This window comes from Ctenopharyngodon idella, chromosome 18, assembly GCF_019924925.1.
Source record: "Ctenopharyngodon idella isolate HZGC_01 chromosome 18, HZGC01, whole genome shotgun sequence".
Taxonomy (NCBI): Eukaryota; Metazoa; Chordata; class Actinopteri; order Cypriniformes; family Xenocyprididae; genus Ctenopharyngodon; species Ctenopharyngodon idella.
This window is the reverse complement of record NC_067237.1, coordinates 12,455,201-12,471,111: the sequence shown is the minus strand read 5'-3', so window position 1 is coordinate 12,471,111 and position 15,911 is coordinate 12,455,201. Positions and strand designations below refer to the sequence as shown.

Sequence of the window (15,911 nt, the reverse complement as noted above, 5' to 3'; positions counted from 1 at the left end):
AGGAAGTTTTAGAGCACTTCATGCTTCCTGCTGCTGACCAACTTTATGGAGATGCAGATTTCATTTTCCAACAGGACTTGGCACCAGCACACAGTGCCAAAGCTACCAGTAGCTGGTTTAAGGACCATGGTATCCCTGTTCTTAATTGGCCAGCAAACTCACCTGACCTTAACCCCATAGAAAATCTATGAAGTATTGTGAAGAGGAAGATGCGATATGCCAGACCCAACAATGCAGAAGAGCTGAAGGCCACTATCAGAGCAACCTGGGCTCTTATAACACCTGAGCAGTGCCACAGACTGATCGACTCCATGCCACGCCGCATTGCTGCAGTAATTCAGGCAAAAGGAGCCCCAACTAAGTATTGAGTGCTGTACATGGTCATACTTTTCATGTTCATACTTTTCAGTTGGCCAAGATTTCTAAAAATCCTTTCTTTGTATTGGTCTTAAGTAATATTCTAATTTTCTGAGATACTGAATTTGGGATTTTTCTTAGTTGTCAGTTATAATCATCAAAATTAAAAGAAATAAACATTTGAAATATATCAGTCTGTGTGTAATGAATGAATATAATATACGAGTTTCACTTTTTGAAAGGAATTAGTGAAATAAATCAACTTTTTGATGATATTCCAATTATATGACCAGCACCTGTATATATACACAGACAGAGACCCACACACAGACACCCCCCACCCCCACAACACACACACACACCCAAGTGAACCTGAGAGAGAGACAGAGACAAACTGGGAAGATCATTTTAAACAAAAAAAACCAAAAAAAAAACATCTAAATTGTGACAAAGTAGTCTTTGATAAATGTTTAAATATACCTGCACAAACAGTATAAAATAAAAACTAAATCATTGTTCTATCTATATAAACTATTGATCTAGTGCTTGATTTATCCAACCCTATTTAAAAATAGGTATATGCTGCCCTCTGGTTGTTACTCTATGTATGATATTTATCCATTTTTCAATCAAATATAATTAATCTGTATTTATAACTTACACATGCTTTTTAAATTGAAAAAAAAAAAAAAAAGTGTTTATTTCAAACATTTGTATTATTCTATATATATAAATTAATTGTTTATAGTGTTTTTTTTTTTTTGTTTTTTTTGTTTTTATAGAAAATGAGTCATTCCGTTTCTCTTTTTTGACATTACTTCAATCTATCACCATGGCAACACCGTTCGAGATATCCATTATCCATTCTCAATTTAACATCTTCAATATCTTAGCACCATGGTAAAAAATGTTTGGTCTGAATCAAATAAACTCCCTAGAAGTAGTAGTAGCCTGTTTATTTAAAAAAAAAAAAAAACACATTCAAACCAAAATAGCTGACTTCCTGTAGGTCTGAGGTAATGACTGTAAATTAGAAAGTTGTCCAGCTTAATGAGAGCAACATGTGTGCCGAGTTTCGTGACTGTAGGTTAAACTAACCCCCCCTCTTTTGTCAAAAGGTGGCACTATAAAGGCCCTGCTCCCCGCCCGTTTCTACGGTTTTGTGATCTCAAATCATTTTGAAAGTGACACGCTTCCTGCTGCCAGTTGGTGGCGCTATAACTTTGAGTCACATCCATGTGATCAGACTCCTACAACCAACACACTGGTGAAGTTTCATAAAAATCAATCAATGTATGCAGATGTTATAACACACTTCCTGATTCCCTTTTCTCGCCATAAATTTGTTGCCTCGCCACCGCCAAACCGTTCGAGATATCAAAAATCTGCTGGCAATTTTTCAGCTTCTGCCCTGATGGCCGTGGATTCCGATGTGTGTGCAAAGTTTCAAGAGTTCGAACATGTTAAGGGCCCCAAAAGTGCCAAAAACATAGAAAATAATAATAATAATAATAATAATAATAATCCTAAAGAAAACAATAGGGCCTTCAGCCTTTGGCTTTGGTCCTAATAATAATCCTTAGGGGATCAAGAGAGCCCTGCGCCTTTGTGGCTTGGGCCCTAATAATAATAATAAACGGAGCAATTCCAATAGGGTCCTTACTCCATCGGTGCTCCGGCCCTAATAATAATAATAATAATAATAATAATAATAATAATAATAATAATAATAATATTATTATTATTATTATTATTATTATTATTAATAAACGGAGGAAATCCAATAGGGTCCTCGCACTTTGGTGCTTATGAGAAACAGACTGGGCTGAACCGAAACAATCACAGAATACGTGGTGGTGCCTTGTTTTAAATGTATTTTTTAATTAATTGAATTTAATTTATTAAATGTAGCGTATCAATAATTAAATAAATTATATTAATATATTTAAATTAATTTTAATTTCTCGCGGCCCACCTGAAGGACCACTGAGGCCCCCCTAGTGGGCCGCGGCCCACAGGCTCGACAGCGCCCCCTTGAATGGGATCCAAAAACTTGGCCATATATCAAACACGCTTGCATGCATTAGTATGAAACTCGCTACACAAAGACCTCATCGGGCCGAACAACTTTCGTGCTCTAAGTTATACGCCAGCTCAACAGGAAGTCAGCTATTATGGGCTGTTTGAAAAACGCATGCTTTGGAATTTGATATACTCCTCCTAGGCGATTAATCCGATCACCACCAAACATTTAATAGCTTCTGATTTCGTCCACATTTTCATTTTTATTCACGAACTTACAGGATAAGCAAATAGGTATAGGCTATGCATTCATTTATATTATGAAAAGAAAGTTAATCAAAGACTGCGTCACTTTTCATTTTGAACACTTGTCGAGGATCGTGAGTGAATGCGATCATCCTTTCCTCTTTACTACTGTACAGAACGAAATAAACATGAATGAAAATCCAAAAATATGTTGAAAGATACAGTAGCTTACCGAAATCTGTATCACGTCAGACCTCAGAAAAGCCAGTCGTTGACCATAAACTTATAGTCAGCAAGAAAAATAAACTGGATTAGAAACTTAATTAAGTAAGTAAGTATAAGTATTATAACTTTATTATTGTAAAATGGACTTAAACTGGGTGCTCGTTTGTGTGTATCGTTTTCATTTTATTCTGGAGACTGAACTCGCACTCTGCAGACACACTGGAGCGCACTCACCACCACCAACTGGACAGGGGTGAGAATTACAGTTACAAGCAACATCAGCCTCAGTAATCTGTTTTTTTCCGTCACTGCCAAAAAATTTCCGTAAATGACGGAAAATTTTAGGTTAATGCAACCTTTGAGATTATATGTATATATTTACGTCACACTACCGCCGGTGACGCTCCACGGCCGCGGTGGCAATTTTTGGCCTCTAAATTCCCCAGATCTCAGTCCAATCGAGCATCTGTGGGATGTGCTAAACAAACAAGTCTGATCCATGTGTGGATGTGGAAGTGAAAGTTGAACAAGACAAATTTTGAAAATGTGACTCATGGTTGGAGATAAGTAAAACACAGATCAAGATTTTTTGTCAGGAGTATTCTTGCAATTCCACAGACTAGTCTATATAAAATGGAAAATAACAGTTGGAGAAAGATATTCATTATATTAAAAACTTAATTGATGTCAATGATGTAAGGTTAAAGATTTAAATAATAAGAAAATGGATTTGAAAGTTTTTTTTAGGGGAAAGAGTCAAGGGTGCTTTGAATAGAGCAAGGATGAATGTCTATTAAAGAAACTGATGCTCCTACTTCTTTGTTTTGTTTTTTTTTAGAATGTAAAGTTGCACAACAGAAGATTTTGCACTGTTTGTGTTGTGAGAAAGGGACGTTGATTTCAAATCCATTGGAAATGAGAAAAATGACTATAGACTTTTATGCAGAATTATTTGGACCTACTGAATGTGATTCTGATGTCATGGATCAACTGTTGCAAGGGTTACCTAAACTGGAGTATGTGGAAAAAGAAAAGTTTGAAAAGATGATTACTTTTAATGAACTTTCTGAAGCAGTTCAACAGCTCTCTACAGGTCAAGTACCAGGAATCGATGGTCTGCCAGCAGAATTTTATAAGAACTTCTGGTTTTAGGCAGAGACTTCTCTGAAAGTAATTTGTGAATGCTTTGAAAGAGGAACACTTCCAACTAGTTGTAAAAGGGCTGTATTATCCCTACTTCCAAAAAAAAGGAGATCTGGGATTGTTTAAAAAAAAAAAAAAAAAAAAAAAATGGAGACCAGTATCTTTAATGTGTTTAGATTATAAAATAATATCTAAATGTTTAGCCAGTAAGCTTAAGAAATATTCACATATTGTGGTGATGAAGAAGGAACAAACATATTGTGTTTCAGGTTGTACAATTATGGATCATTTGTTTTTAATAAGAGATGTTATTGATGTTTCGACTAATAACAATTTTGATATTAGGTTTCTATCTATCGATCAAGAAAAAGCATTTGACAGTGTTGGACATGCATATCTTTTTAAGGTTTTAGAAGCTTTAGGGTTTGTAAAAAAAAAAAAAAAAAAAAAAAAAAAAAAAAAAAAAAAGGGTCAGGGGAGGGCGTATTTTAGAACAAACATTCAATAAACATAAAATTGTCCAATTACGTCTCCATATCAACTGCATAGTAATAAGCGGATCGCTGTTAGAGCTATCTGCAGACACTGCAGATAATCCGTGGGTCGGGCAGGTCAAGTAATAAAAAATAACATTCCAAAAATTGTGGGTGGATGATGTGTTGATTTTAAGGCTACACGGAACTGTCATTTTTACGGTAAAGTGCAACGAACGTGAAGCTGTACGCTGTCGGTCAGTATCTTTTGTGTGTGCATGATGCGTGCATTTGGAGCTGTGCTTTCCTTAACTTGCATAATTTAAATCTCACACAATCATATTTATAGACTCATTTAAAACAAGTTGTGTTACTATGATAAATGATTACCTCGAAATGTAGATCTGTATGTGCAATGCACTTTGAATAAATACATCTCTCGATTTTGTGCACGAGCCAGCAACTTTGCTCATTGTTCATTTAAAAGCAGCCTTCAGTGTAATATACATTACACAAAACATGTTACCACATCATTGCGTTTAACTGAGAATTTGAATAATTGTAATGTGACAATCGGGTCGGGGGCTGATTATCTACATCTGAGAAAATCATAGGTGCGGGTAGACGATTTGTTTTCACAGCGAATTCGGGTGACGTTAGAGCTGACCCGCGCATCTCTAGCATACAACAACAAACTAAATCAAAACAATACAACTCACCAAAATGCTAACAAAACATGTGGAACCAAACTTTTCTGAAAACGCACCCTATGTAAATTTGCATAGTGGGTCTTAAAGGGGAAATAAAGTGGCATAGTTATAAAGCCTAGACATTTTTTCCTTCAGAACTTTCTTGCGACCCGGTAGCAACTCTTACACGGCCCGGTACTGGGCCGCGACCTGGTGGTTGGGGACCTCTGATCTAACAGACAGCGAGTAGTATGACACCGTTTAGAAACCGCAATAAACTCCAGCAAAATAAAGTCATTTTATGCAAATCCACAGCCCTTTATCTACAGATCAAGCATTATAATGGGAATATATCATATTGGAGAGAGTTTTACCATGCTGACTGTCATAACCGGACGAGGCACGCTATTTAAATGCTAAACAGAGAATGATGGGAATGGAGGGAAGACCAGTTTCCGTGAACTTTAATTTAATGAAACAATGTAAATATTCTTCTGTCCCTCACATTAAGCTATGGAATGGCTTTAAATGAAATAGCTCTACCAGGAGTCCCATTGGCATGTTTTGAAAAAAGTCAAAGCTTGAAGGTGGTCAAAAATATTTGGGCCAGACTTCAGGGGTTGCTGGAGATCTCTGTACAAGCCTTCTATAGAGAAACGTACAGCAGATTTACAGCGGTGACTTATTCATGGTATTATAGCAACTAACGGACACGTGGCGCATCTGAACTCTGAAGTAGGAAAAATGTGTCCCTTTTGCGGAATAGAAGAAACTGTGGATCATTTGTTTATTTATTGTGAGAGATTAGGAGGTCTTTTTGATATTTTAAAAGGTTGGTTTGAAGGTTTTGGTGTGAATTTTTCTCATGAAGGTTTTATTAGTGGTCTGAAATACAACTTCCAGGAATGTAAAAAACTGTGTTTATTAAACTGTGTTAGGATCAGCAAAGATAGCAATATGGAAAACGTCTCGGGTTACGACTGTAACCCTGGTTCCCTGAGAACCGGGAACGAGACACTGCATCCTGATACACCTATGGGGAATTCCCTCGCATAACTGGTATCTGAAGCAATTGTTAAATCACGACAATCCTATTGGTCGGCGACAGCCTATGACGAAATACTAGTGCAACCAGGAAGTATATAAGGAGCGCTCAGAGAACTTGTCATCCGCTTATCGACCAAGACGAGTATAGACCAAGTTCTAAGCAAATACTAGGGAGGCCGATGAATAATCCAACTATTGGTGATGAATTCACTCCAAACAATAACAGTTCTCAAGCTCCAGACTCTTGCCAATCAGGTACAGCCATAAATAAGCCAAAAGCCACAAGCTAACATCCATCTGGGCTTTGAATCCATATTTAGCCCTCAACATGCGGTGTTAAAGTCACCGATAAAGGGTCCTTCTAAAATACATACAAATAAACTGTATCAACCTTTTAGCATCAAACCCAACACAGCTTACATACAGTTGCTCAACATATATCAACAAACAAGTTCAATAACATCTTGGCAACAAACATCATCAACAGGCAACAGGTTTAAATGACAGGAAAGAAAACAAATCCTTACTTTAAGTTGAGCTTGAAATGGAACATTTCTCAACCAGGACATAGCACAAATGCAGTAAAGCCATGCTTCCTACTGCTGCTGTTCTGCTAACTTCCTGTAATGCCTCATCTTTACTTAAGGAGCTCATTTAGGCACTATAGCACCCCTAGCAGTGAGGAAGAAAACTGCAGACAAAAGACTTAGTAACAGGCTTGTCTGTTACATATCCTACTCTTTGAAAGACTTAATACATCCATAAAAAGGTTTAAAATTTTGAACATGATAAGTCAAGGATTAACAGTGTCAGGATTATCAAGAAATGAAATGGCATAATTAACTGAACCTAGACGTTTATGAATTTTAGCAGGGCCTTTCCATCTAGGAGACAGTTTTGCCATGACTGCATCTTCAGCTTTTGACAAGCGGTGAGTACGAACCCAGACAACATCCCCTTCTTGGAAGACGGCCTGTTTTCTTCGCAAATCATAGAAATGTTTCTGTTTTGCCTGGGCTCTCTCCGCATTTTCCTTGACTAGATGGATCATGCCTTTTTGTCTCTCCACAATGTCATAAGCGGGATTATCAGGAGTGGGTGGTCTGGGTAAGGCTCTCTCCAGAGGGCCTCTCAACTTACGACCCAGGTCAATTTCGGCAGGTGTGTAGCCAGTGCTCTCCTGCCAGGCGGTGTTAATGGCATACCTGAATTCGGGTAACCATTTATCCCATTGACATTGGTTATTTCCCACATATGAGGCCATCATGGTCTTCAAGGTCCTGTTGATCCGATCGGTGAGATTAATTTGAGGGTGGTATGCTGTAGTTAATTTCTGGATAACTCATTGGTTGCAGACAAGACTTAACAAGTGGGATGTAAACTGTGCTCCTCGGTCAGATACCAAATAGACAGGAAAAATCTCCTCAACTAGAATACGGGCAATTTGTGGTGCTTTGGCCACTCTCAATGGAAAAAGCTCCACCCATTTTGAACAGTAATCGACTACAACTAAAAAATGCTCATGTTGTTTAGAGCTCTTAGGGAAAGAGCCCATCAAATCCACACCCAGCTTGTACCCAGGTTCTACCACTGGTGTTGGTTAGAAGTAACCTGACAGCTTGGAAAATGATGGTTTATACTTTTGACAAGTTTCACATTCCTTACAGTATTTCCATACGTCAGCTCTTAAGCTCGACTGTAAAAAAAGCTACCGCTTCAGGGGAAAGACCCCGACCCTGGTCTAAGTCTTTCAGCAGATCGGCTTGATATGCGTGAAGCACTGCCATCATATGTAGTGAAGCACCAGTGTGACCCACTGCTGTGTATGCTCTGCCATTCAAACGCGAGTTGGTCTTTAGCAGTTTGGTAGGCAGAGCTTTAAGAGTTGACGCCCCTCCACCGACGAGTTTGCAAACATCTCGTCAATGGGGGGCATCGCCACACATCCATGGTCACACAGACCCTCAACATTGGTATAATTCGCATGCCTATGTCGATGGATGCGGGCTGAATATGGGTTCTTCCATGCCTTCTCAATCTCAGAATGGAGATCGGAAAGGAAATGAAGGCTCACGGGGGCTGAAGGACAATGTCCGGAAAGATGCCGTTCGTCTAACCTGCCGCGAATGGTCTCTTCCTGAACGTGCTCCCACGACAGCTTTAATCTGTCTGAAGCGCGTTTCATCATGTCCAACAGCTCCTTATACAGCTCCTTTGAGAACTGAGCGTGCATGCTCCTCACCCAGACAGTGAACGCACAAGTCATGTGTGTCTTCCCGTGTCAAATATCTAGGATATGGGTCAGCACACCGCTTGAAGTGCTTCTCAGACATCCTTTAACAGATTGCTACAGACAAACAGTCCCTGAAGAAGAAAAGAGGATGACATGTTCTCTGGGCGCTCCTTATATACTTCCTGGTCGCACTAGTATTACATCATAGGCTGTCGCCGGCCAATAGGATTGTCGTGATTTAACAATTGCTTCAGATACCAGCCACGCAAGGGCATTCCACATACGTGTCTCAGGATGCAGTACGAGTTCCTTTTTGAAAGGGAACCAGGAAGAATAAAATACTAGGTACCCCATGTAGAGATGGTAATGAAAGGGTTGGTTGCTGCTTGAATTAAAATTGAGTTTTCATATTTTAAAATGATTAATAATGTATTAGAATTTTCAACTATTTGGGCTGTGTGAAGTTGGAGATGATAAAGTGCTAATTTTACATGTTTAAAGTGGAGAATTTTTAAAAATGTTTTAATTGTTTACTTATTTATTGTTAATGTAGGGTTCTGTATTGGAGTGTAATATTTATGAAATATTTGTAACAAAGTTTTGTTAAACCTCTCTGTCTCTCTCTCGCTTGGATGCAAAAACAGTGCACTCAAACATGTACTTTCGTTTCGTCGATAAGTATTAATGTTTTTGACTTCACCCGAGCACACTTTAGAGATTTCTTTCCGCGTTAGTCAAGGAGAGAGTTCTTATATGGTTTATGCAAGCACAGAAAATCTGAAGTGTTTTGAATGTGGCGATTTGGGACACAAGCAGTTTTCCTGTCCACATAAAAATGTGAATAATGAAGAATAACAGTCATCCGCTGACATAATTCAAAATGGATCTAACGACAATAACAATAGAATGGAAATTACGGTAATACAGAAGGAAAAGGAACAGAGGAGCAAGCAGAAACATCATCAAAAGATATAAATGCATCAGATGAGGTGAGTGAATGCGATAACCATGTAAATATTGACGAGCAAGCTGGATGTAGTTGTTTTTGACAAATACTCAAATGATGTTCCTAACAAAATTGAGAATACAAATGACGTTGAGGAAAGGAATCAAACAAAAATACAAGCTGTTGAGGAAGGTTCAGGAGATGAGTTTGATGGAGTGTCACAATGTACTGATGAAGTCTATGAAAGACGACGAACAGTGGTCTGAAGAGTACAATATGTCAAAAGTAACAAAAAGAGATCTGTATACTGTAGATCAAATCAATGCTTTTCTTTATGAAACAAAGGGGAAAAGTGTTGAGGTGGGTGATTTTTTTTTTTTTTTTTTTTTTTTTTCCTGATTTAGACAAATTTGTGGCTGCTGTAATGTGGGCAAGGAAAGTTAGTAGCGATACTGAACTTTCACAACAAAAGCGTTACAGATTAAAGAAACATATTACTGCTGTAAGAAAAGGAAAAGGAAAGCCAAAAAAGGGGAAAAATAACTAATCACTATATGGGTAATAAATATACTTTTTTCCTGACTTTTTTCTTTCTTATTTTTTTTTTCCCTGTGGAGATTTTCAGGGTGGGGTCCCTTAATGTAAATGGGATGAGGGATAAGAAGAAAGCTGAAACAATTTTAGAACTTATTAAATTGAAAAATCTTGATGTGATTTTCTTGCAGGAAACACATAGTGATTTTAACAATGAGACTGATTGGAGATTGTGGTGGAGAAATGATTTTTTTTTTTTTTTTTTTTTAAGTCATGGATATAATTTGAGTGCAGGGGTTGGCATTCTTTTTTCTTCATCAGTTAAAGCAAAATGTTTTGTCTAAAGAAGAAATTGAGCCTGGAAGATTATTAGCAGTACGTGTAAAAATGTATGATTTTTGCTTTGTTTTTGTTAATATATATGCACCTAATGGGGGGTCTGATAGAATAAAGATTTTTAATAAATTACAGCTTTTTTTAAGACAACAGAAAGAAGATGATTTAATTATTATGCGAGGACACTGGAACTGCACTCTTGATTTTCATGTTGACAGAAATGGAGAGGAACCATGCATCAAGTCTTCTACTCTTCTATCTAGTATTGTAAAAAGATTTAACTTACCAGATATGTGGAGAGAAAATAATCCTTTAATAAGACAATATATCTGGGTGAAGATAAATGCTGATAGAATTTCAGCGGCTTGTTTAGATAGACTGTATTTATCAAAGAATTTGAGAAATAGAGTTGTACACACAGCTATTGTTCCCACACCAATTACTGATCATAAACTAGTTACTGTTGATTGCCTATTAATATTTAGAAGATATAAAAGTGTTCATTGGCATTTTAATGTTAAGCTATTACAAGAAAAAAGTTTTTGTGAAAATTTAGAAACATGGAAAAATGAAAAACATAGATATGATAATGTTATTCTGTGGTGGGAAATTGGTAAAGCTCACATTAGAGAATTCTGTCAACAGTATACATCGCATTCAACTATGTGTTTGAAATGGATTCTTGAGAGACTTGAGAAAGAAATCCTTGTTACTGAAAAGAATATGATGGATAGTAACTGTGTTAATGTACAGGAGTGGACTGAAAAAAATCAAAAATTGAGTTCTGTTTTAAATGAGAAGGTTAAAAGTGTAACTTGTGAAAATGATTTTTATTGTTGAAAGATATACTGATAATCTGCATTTGTTGCGTGATGTTATTGATTTAGCCTTGTATGATAAAAATATTAATATGGGAATTTTGTCATTGGATCAAGAGAAAGCCTTTGATAGAATTGATCACAAATTTCTTTTCAGTGTCATGAAGGCTTTTGGGTTTGGAGATACTTTTATTTCAATGGTAAAATTACTGTATAAGGATGCAACATGTATGATAAAAATGGCAGGCGGTTTTAGTGTCCCTGTTAAGGTGGAAAAGGGAATAAGACAAGGCTGTCCACTCTCAGGACAGCTTTATGTTTTAGCCATTGAACCTCTTCTTTGCAAATTGAGGAGAGAATTAATGGGCTTAAAGATTGATCCAAAGTCAAATGTTAATATTAAAGTCTCAGCATACGCTGATGATATTACAGTCATTATAAGAAATGATAAAGATGTTCAAATACTGGAAAGAACTTTAGAGTGTTATAACAAAGCTTGATCTGGTAAAGTAAATTGGGAAAAAAGTGATGCATTGTGGTGTGGTGAAAATAATAAAAAACCTTTGCTTCCAGGTAGATTGCAGTGGAAAAGTTCTGGTTTTAAATATTTAGGGGTGTTTTTAGGAAGAGAAGACTATAAAAGACAGAATTGGGAAGGCCTGGTGGAGAAAGTGTGTGCTCGGTTGTCTCACTGGCAATGGTTACTACCCCAGTTATCCTACAGGGGAAGGGTACTTGTTTGCAACAATCCTGTTGCTGCCTCTTTATGGCATAAGATGACCATTTTAGAACCTCCTGAAGAATTGGTGAAAGTTATCCAAAAAGAATTAATACATTTTGTCTGGTCAACATTGGCTTAAAGCTCCAGTTTTGTTTTTACCAAGACAAGAAGTAGGCCAAGGACTGGTGGACATTAAAAGTGAGAGTAATGGCTTTCAGACTTCAGACAGCTAAAAGACTTCTTTACGGAGAAAACATAAGCTGGTCTGAGGTAGCCTGTACCCTATTGAAAAAAGTGGAGAAGATGGGGCTAGACCGTCTTTTTCTTATGGATAACCAAAGCTTGGACTTGTCTGGTTTGACACCTTTTTATTACTCAATGTTGAAAGCATGGAGAGTTTTTAGTATTTCAAGGAAGCCAACTGGAGCTAAAGGACTTTGGGTAAAAGAAGAACCTTTGGTGTATACTCCTGCAATGGACTTGGAAATATTGAAGTCCCAATATGTGAGGAATGCTTTGAGGAATGCAGGAATTATCAAAATCAGAGACTTAGTTACAACAGAAGGATGGATATCTGCAGAGAGCCTGGCTACTAAGATGGGTGTGAGGTCAATCTGACTAACATAAAGATTATTGAAAAGTTTATTTGATTGTTTACCAATGGACTATACATCTACATTGGAGAAAATGGATGATGATGCAGAATCCTCTTTCCCAGAGCTAAAACTGTTGAAGAATTTTCAGAACAAGAAGGGAGTTTGCTTACTTTTAAAACTCCTCAACTTGATCTTTTTAGTAATGCTGGGAAAAAAGCACTGTATGTCTCGTGTATAAAGGCATCACATCTTCATTCTTTGGAAGGACTTAAAGAATCAAAATGGCAGGAGGAATTTGGATTAGAGGCTTCCCCTAAAGGTAGCTGGAGGACCCTGTACAAACCTCCCACTGAGAAAAGGTCTGGAGACCTTCAGTGGAGGATTGTGCATGGTATAATAGCTACAAACAGATACAGAGCACAGCTTGATCCCACAGATAGGGAATGAGTGTCCTTTTTGTGGAGAAACTGAAACCATTTTTAATTTATTTTCTCAATGTATGAGACTACAACCATTGTTTGCTCAAATGGAAGAATGGTTTCAGAATATGGGGGAAGTATTTTCTATAATGTCTTTTATTTATGGACCTAAATATAGTTGGAATAGAAAACAATTTCATGTTATAAAATGGCAATATGGTTGTCACGAAAAAGTAAACTTCGTGGTGTGGGGTCAATTGATGCTGTGCTAATTTTAAAAGGTTTAATAAAATCAAGATTAAAAATAGAATATGCTTTTTATACTCTGGTTGAAGATTTGGAATCTTTTAACAGCATATGGGGAATAAATCAATGTATTTGTGAAGTTAAATGTGATGGATCTTTAAACATATGTATAAAAGTACATTGTGTAGGCTTGTGTATGTATGAATATTGAGTATGCATATGAAAAATATTTTATTTATTTTTTATTTTTATTTATTATTTATTTTTTGTTGTTGTTGTTGTTTTTCCCCCTCTGATTATGCAATTCCATATATGATGTTTTTAAATTTCAGTAATTAAAGTGGCTTTCAAAAGTCTCTCTCTCTCTCTCTCTCTCTCTCTCTCTCTCTCTCTCTCTGTGTGTGTGTGGACATGGGCAGAGGACAGGCTGTTTTACTGCTGAGAGATGAGTCTGATAAGTCCACAGGTTGGCATATGCTGTGATGAGTCACAGACATAAGAAAAGTCCACTGTTTGGTGGCCCTGAGGCAATTTGGTTTTTTTTTTTCTTTCCTCAGATTTCTGCTCTCACCCTCCTAGCGCTCTTCTGCAGCTCTCTGGATAAGCCCAAAACTGACCTTTCCCTTGGTTTTACAATGCAGTAGACATCTGGAAAATCTACTTTTCAGAGAAGAAAGGGCAAACACTACCATGAGTCCTATGTCGTGCCAACAGTGAAGCATCCTGAGATGATTCATGTGTGGGGTTGCTTTTCATTCAAGGGAGTGGGCTCTCTCAAATTTCTGCCCACAATTCTGCAGTGTTTCTGTACTCCTGCAGACCAGCAGTGTGTGTGTTCACCTCCTCACAATGTGTGTCCTGGGACACACTTAATCAAATCATGCTCCCGAGAAAAAGACAAATGCATCAGTTAAGCATTTTTTCCAATTGACTAAAACACCAAGAGTCAAAGCAAAGTGAGTCCAGTAAATGAGAATGATGGTGAGCTTGACTGTGCTTGTTAAAACTCATTGTCATGTATTGCGCATAACAACTTCTTTCATCTGCTTTGAAATTGTACTTGACAGGAATTTCATTTTACTAATTTCATTAGTGAGTGGAAGTTAATGTATTTTTCCCAGTGATATCTAAATGGTGTCTCCAGTTTATGGAGACTTCTAACCAATGCAATGGTCAAGTGCATTAAAAGCTATATATTTTTATAAGTACATGCATGTCCTTTGATTCAAACTCATGACCTTGATGTTGTTAAAACCACATTCTCTACTGACAGAATTGTCTTTTAAAACAAATAAGAACTGTAGTCACTAAAATTAACCATGAAAAAAGGGAAACCTATCACTCTCATTTATGTTGAATTATCCTTACAGAGTCTGAATCACTCAAGTGCTGTAACAGTATCTGAAGAGAGATGTGAGAGATCTCACAGAGCAAGCTCAAAGAACTCAAAGACATTTCTCTAGACTCTGTATTCCACTGACATCAAACATAAATTAAAGCCATGCAGAGAATTAACGCCATCTGGAGGGACCAATAAGAAGAACAGCAAGTATATGTGTGTACAGGTTTGACTATAGTTGTGAGGACCAAAATGTTCTCACTATTCAAAAATATCCTTACTATTATAGTGAAACCTGTTGAACACTGACTAGTGAGCCAGACCTCACCAGTTAAAAAGACATCAGTCAAATCCTCTTTTTTGCACAGGTTTCTGTGAGGTGAGGGTTATGTTTAGGGGTAGGAAATAAAAATATCATTAACCTTAATTAAAATAATGGAAGTCTAATAAATATCCTCACTACTATAGTGAAACGTGTGTGTGTGTGTGTGTGTGTGTGTGTGTTTTTTTTTTTTTTTTGTAAATGTAAAACTGCATAATGTTTTCTGTGATGGCTGTGTTTAGGGGTTGGGTTAGGGGATACAGTATACAATTTGTACAGTATGAAAATTATTATGCTCATGGAAAGTATAATAATTTTTTTAAATATTTTTTTTAAATGTAATTATGTAGTAATTACACACACAAAAAAAAAAAAAAGTATCTGTGTGTGTACAGGTTTGGCTATACTTGTATAGTTAAATATCATGACTACCGACTACTGCTAATATTTTACTGGTCCTCACTAGTAAAAAGGCTTAAAAATCAGCCAATTTTATTATTATTATTATTATTATTATTATTATTGTTATTTAAATCTAGTGTTTTGCACATGTTTGTGTGGTTTAGGGGTAGGCTGTGTGTGTGTGTGTGTGTGTGTGTGTGTTGACATGCACTATACTCTACTGGACACATGATTGCAACAACGCAACATCTTTTCTATTTTTATTCCGTAAAAACAAAATTTTGTTACAGAATACAAAACAACACTGGATCCCACTGACCTAGGAGTTGAAAGCCAAATGGGTCCAATCTTTTATGTTCCACAGAGGAAATGAAATGAAATACAAGTTCGGAATAAAAGTTTGGGTGAATTATCCCTTTAAACATAACTTAATGCTTGTCAGAGAATTTATGTCTGCAGATTAACTGATTTCACAAGGTGCATTAATATCACTAATAACCTCCTCGGGTAATGTTTGTGTTCTTTGAGATCACTCAGATGTTGGTAATTTAGCCATTAGTGTTCCTTCAAAATTAGTTATTTTCAAAACAAGCCTCCAGCAAGAGAATGTATTGCTCTTAGAATGAAATATATATTAATGCCTACGTATAATAATGTGAATTGCACAATTTTTTATGCTCTTTATACACTAAAAAAAAAAATTTTCAAAAAAGTTTTGAAAAAAAAGTTTTCATTCAGAAAATGCTAGTAAATTTCACAAACAATTCCAAAGGAACTGAGAGTAACACATTGAATTA

General features: G+C 36.7%; 1 protein-coding gene across 2 annotated transcripts in view; it reads left to right on the top strand.

Moving 5' to 3' along the window:
• LOC127500116 (uncharacterized) overlaps positions 1 to 15,911 on the top strand; it is a 673,680-nt gene that overhangs the window by 43,072 nt on the left and 614,697 nt on the right. The gene's annotated exons all lie outside the window — the stretch shown is intronic.